This window comes from Mustela nigripes, chromosome 5 (genome assembly GCF_022355385.1).
Source record: "Mustela nigripes isolate SB6536 chromosome 5, MUSNIG.SB6536, whole genome shotgun sequence".
Classification (NCBI taxonomy): Eukaryota; Metazoa; Chordata; class Mammalia; order Carnivora; family Mustelidae; genus Mustela; species Mustela nigripes.
In genome coordinates this window covers 69,664,125-69,669,283 of record NC_081561.1, presented here as the reverse complement: position 1 = coordinate 69,669,283, position 5,159 = coordinate 69,664,125, and positions in this window count along the sequence as shown.

Here is a 5,159-nt window from a genome sequence, read left to right as displayed (position 1 = left end):
CAGCAGCAGGGTTGATCAAAAGTCATTAAACAAATAAAAGTCAAAAGGACACTGACAGCAGAGGACAGAGAATGATAAAAGACCCGACAAGGAGCAAATGGGAAATCAGCTGAAGTTGAAGTTCAGCCCAAAGTAGAGGGTTATTAAACCCAAATGAGGCTGCACACACAGATGCAGAGATAAACTTACAGGACTGAAAGAAGGTACTTGTCATTTATCTTTAAATTAACAGTCCCATGGCCAAACCTACGAGGGCATTTTGAACTAAACTATTCTTTAATAAATCCTGAAATATCTCAAAGGATATTACATTGTGTGGCATTATTGTCTGGTAAAACATTAATTTATTAAATTTAAACAATTTAAATAGACCACAATTTTTGCCAGCCTATTTTGGATTTTTTTCTCTTTCTTTTAACACATCAAAAACTTCAGAAACTTTAGGAGAGACTTGACTTAAGGGGTACTACTTCAGAGGGCCTGTTTTATACTTTGCCTTCATCATGGTGACAAACAGAAATTCAAGCAAACAAGAATTCAACCATACCCTAGCCCACCAAGACTCCATCTGATTCTTACCCTGATTTTCAAGGCCCTCCACAACCTGGCTTCAGCCATTTTCCAAACTTTAACTCCTACTATTGGTAAAGAATAAGGCTATCCCTCCCAACTGCCCTTCTCCAATGGCAGAAGTAAAGAACAGGCCAGGAGTCTCGTGAGCTCTGGGTAAGTCCGAACCCTCCCCAATCTCCTTCTCACCATTGGCAGGAATAAGGAAGGAGCATTCTTCCCTGCATGATCTTGGCAAGACCTCCACCCTTTCTCCCCGACCACACTCAGAGTCTTGCCACCACCATCTGCCTCGAAACCTTTGAGGGCAATCTCACCTTGCCCTGTATCCTTAGGCACATATGTCAGAGGGGATGGTTCAGATCTCCAGATCTAGACATACCCCTGAAATCATAATATCCTCCCGCATAATCCTGCCCCTCCTTTTCCCTGATTTTTCTCTACTACATTTGATGTAAGATGTATTTTTCTTATCCTATGATTGCCTATATTCCTTTGCTTGAATACAGCCTCTATGAGGACAGGAGTCTGTGTCTATTTGGCTTCCTGCAATTTGCTTTCTTCCAAGAACAGAGCCAGGGACATAATAGGCACAGAAAAAAAAAAAAAAAAAAAAAAAAAAAAAAGATTTATCTTATGAATGAGTGAAAATAATCTATTTGGAGAGTCTGCTCTACATCTTGGATATAAGCAAATACCATACTGTTCTATCACTCTCTCCAAATAGTTGCTGATGCTCCAGCAGGGGACCTGCCCTCACTCCTGTCTACCCCTGTAAATCATATCTGTCAAGACCCATGATAGTCCCTCCTCTGCTGGCAAGCTTCCTCAGCCCATTCTAGCCTGCAGGTATCCTGTCCTCCTCCAAACTGCCATGGTTCTTACTGTCATTTAACCATTAATCACCGCCCTGCCTGTGCCAGCTCTGCACAGTTATGTAGAGCCATTGTTTATATCTTCTACAGTTATTTAACTTAGCATTTTTAATTTGTCTTCTAAACTATACTGTAAAGTGGTAAGAGCAGGAATCTTAATTTTATCCTTCCTTATTTACCTTGCAAAGCATTCCACAGAATAAGAGTTCAGCAGATTACTGTTGAATAAATGATCGAAATAATTTAAAATGTGATCTTGAAGGAGGAACAAGAACAATTTTCAGTTATCTATTCTAAAGGATGGGATTGGAGCTTCTTTTTGTTGCTATTACCTTTTAGGAAAAAATAGAATAATAGATGTAAAAGTATTTCAGAAAGTGTGCATTAGTTAGGAACAGGAGAACCAGTGTGTGAGTAGTGTAGAACAGATCCAGTGATGTTGACCTTGACTATCCAACATTGATTTACTCTTCCTGCTGGCAGACCCTGACTTTCATCATGTGTCTATGTTCCTCCACACATTTATGTGCTTTGGGAGAAATTATACAAGCCACATCCCAAAGAAAGCTCTAAACCAATTAAAGGGGTCCCACTTTTTTGCTTTAGTCATGTGATACAATTGTGGACATTTGATGCAACCTGAAGCAATAAAATAGGAGACAGTTCATTGAGGGACTTCTGGGCAAGATTCCCTGACCTTCAGGAAAAAAAGATAGATCCATCTTCTACTTCTACTTCTACATTGTTCCGTCTCAGTATAATGTTTGATGCTGTCATAGCTATCTTGTGAATAAGAGTGAGGGCAGCTCAAAGACAAAACCATGCACAGAAAAATAAAGGAAAGAGAGGAAGAACCTGGGTCCTGTTGATGATGTTGATCCCCTGAATCAACTGCAAAGAGCTACTCTTCTTGTAGACTTTTATCAGTGAGATAATAAATTTCTATATAAGTTGATTTGAGGCAATTTTTTCTGTTATTTGCAGTTATAAGCATTCTATATGATGCATTGATTTAAATATTTGCTTAAAAGGAACTAGAAACAAAGACCTGTAAATGAATGTTGATAGTAGCCTTACTAATAATAGGAAAAACCTGAAAACCCAAATGTCCATCAACAGGTACATGGATAAGAAGTTTATAATATATCCATTCAATGGAAAAACTGAAACTCTATACCCATTAAATAATAACTCCTCTTTCCACTCTATCCCAGCCCCTGGCAACCATATTTCTACTTTCTGTCTTTATGAATTTGACTCCTCTAGATACCCCACAGAAGTTAATTCATATAGTATTTGTTTTTTTGTGACTGGCTTTTCTCACTAAGCATATCTTCAAGGTTTATCCATTGTAGCATCTGTCAGAATTTCCTTTTCAAGGCTGAATCATATTCTGCTATATGTAAATACTGTATTTTATTTATCCATTCATCTGTTGATGGACACAGCATTGCTTCCACCTTTCTGGATATTGTGAATAGTGATACTACTAAATGATACTATTAAGTGTACAAATATCTCTTCAAGATCCTGCTTTCAGTTATTTTTGGTATGTGCTTAGAAGTGGAATTGCTGAATCTTATAGTGTGAGGTAGTTTTTAGATGTGATTAACATTTATATCAGTAGACTGATTAAAACAAATTATCCTCCATATTGTGGTGGGTCTCATCTAATCGGTTGAAGGCTTTAAAAGAAGACCTCTCCTGAAGTCCCCATGAAAGTAAGACTTCTGCCTTCAGACTACTGTCATATCTGAGCCACAACATCAACTCTAGGTCTCCAATCCTAGGTTTTCCCTCCAGACTTTAGACCTGCCAACCCCACAATCCCTTGAGCCAATTCTTTAAAATAAATTTCTCTGTATAGAGACAGAGAAAGATAGGCAGATGTAGATATATCCCTTTCGTTCTGTTTCTCTGGAGAACCCTGACTAATGCTGTAGGAACAGGAAACAGATTAGTAGCTGTTTCCGGTCAGAATTGGAGGAAAGCAGATTGAATGCAAAGGGGCACAAGAGAACTTTTTGGTATAAGGGGATAATCTGTGTCTACACTGTTGAATATACCAGACGCACACAAGGTTATTAGCATTTGAAGTGTGACTAGTCTGAATTGACATGTGTTGTAGGTATAAAAGACACATCAGATTTCAGAAACTTTGTATGAAAAAATGTAAATTAAGTCAGTAATTTTTATATCAATTACATATTGAAATGTGATATATTTTTATATATACAGTTAAACAAAATATATTATTAAAATAAATTTAACCTGTTTCTTCTTACTTTTTTAATGTGGCTTCTAGGAATGTACAGTTACATATATAGTTTATATTATGTTTTTATTGGACAATGCTGTTCTTATCTTGATCATGATATTTAGTACATGTCTATTTACACTGACAAACTCTTTGAACTGTACACTATAGTGTACAGGGTAAAGGGTGAATTATATTGAATTGTACTGAATGTAAATTATACCACAACAAACTTAATTTTAAAATATGGGCTAAGAAAAATAGAAATAATTTTACAATACAAAAATATTACAATATCCATATTATGTTCATTCCCACTGTTATATCTTTGTGTTTTTTCCAGTGTCTAGAAATTAAACCTAATTCATCTTTTAAAAACTGGCAAAGTCAGTCTCATGCAGCATCCCCATTCCATGCCTTGCCTGCCACTCAGATCTGCCTTCTCTGAATCCTTGCTGCACTGAGAGTTAACAGTGTAACTCCTTCCTCATGCATGGAATTTGAGCTTGCTGGGTCAGATACCAACCAAGAGAGAAGGACTCAGATGCAGGGATTGTGTTCAAAGTATGACCGACTTCAAAACCTTAGATCCAGCTGGGTTGGTTTTAAAGACTAGGGCTGATAGCCAGTTGCCATAGTTCAGCATCAGAATGTTTTCCAGGTGTTTTTGTGTATGCCAAGTGTGGCTTCCTAGCTGGAACAAGCTACCTAAAGCCAGGAACCATGTCTTACCCATCTTGAACAACCTCTGGGAAACCCACGGCCCTTGAGCTTAAGGTATAAGATTACTGGGTCTGATACCAATGGCACCATTGTCTTAAATGAAACCTGACTTTTCCAGGACTCCATATCCCCTGTGGCCCCCTAAAGGGATACCTCTTTATCTTCTCACACCTCATATACCTCAGGATCTGCAGATGTGGTTGGTCTCTGTCTTATTCCTCATTGTTACTTCCAGAAACATACTCCGTCACCTTCCTGGAACAAAAAAGAAAAAAAGCCATGTCCTTTTGAAGAACATGAGTTTTTACTCTTCAAGCCTCTCCCTTTCCTCCTGATCAGATCTAAGCACTGCACTGTACACCTCCTTACTTATCAACATCTTTAGTATCTGGTTCACATCTTACTCTCCACTTCAAGCCCTGCCTTCAGTGATCCAAGTTGATAACCCCACCAGCCCAAAAACACTTCTGATGGTTCAAACTTAGCAGATAAACTTGGGCAACATGGAAAAAGTAAATTAGATTCCTTTTCTTCTTCGTCTTTTATTCTATCCTCTCCCTTAACCAGCCTGTATCAATCAGAGGAGCCCACTTGAGGATGAGAAAAACTCATGCAAGAATAGAATGTAGGGAACATTCGAAGATATTAGGTTCTCAAGAAGCCTTCAGAAGGTTGATTTGTTCCAAAAATGTTTATGATTCCTTTTATCATTTAAAAATTGATTATCCAATTAA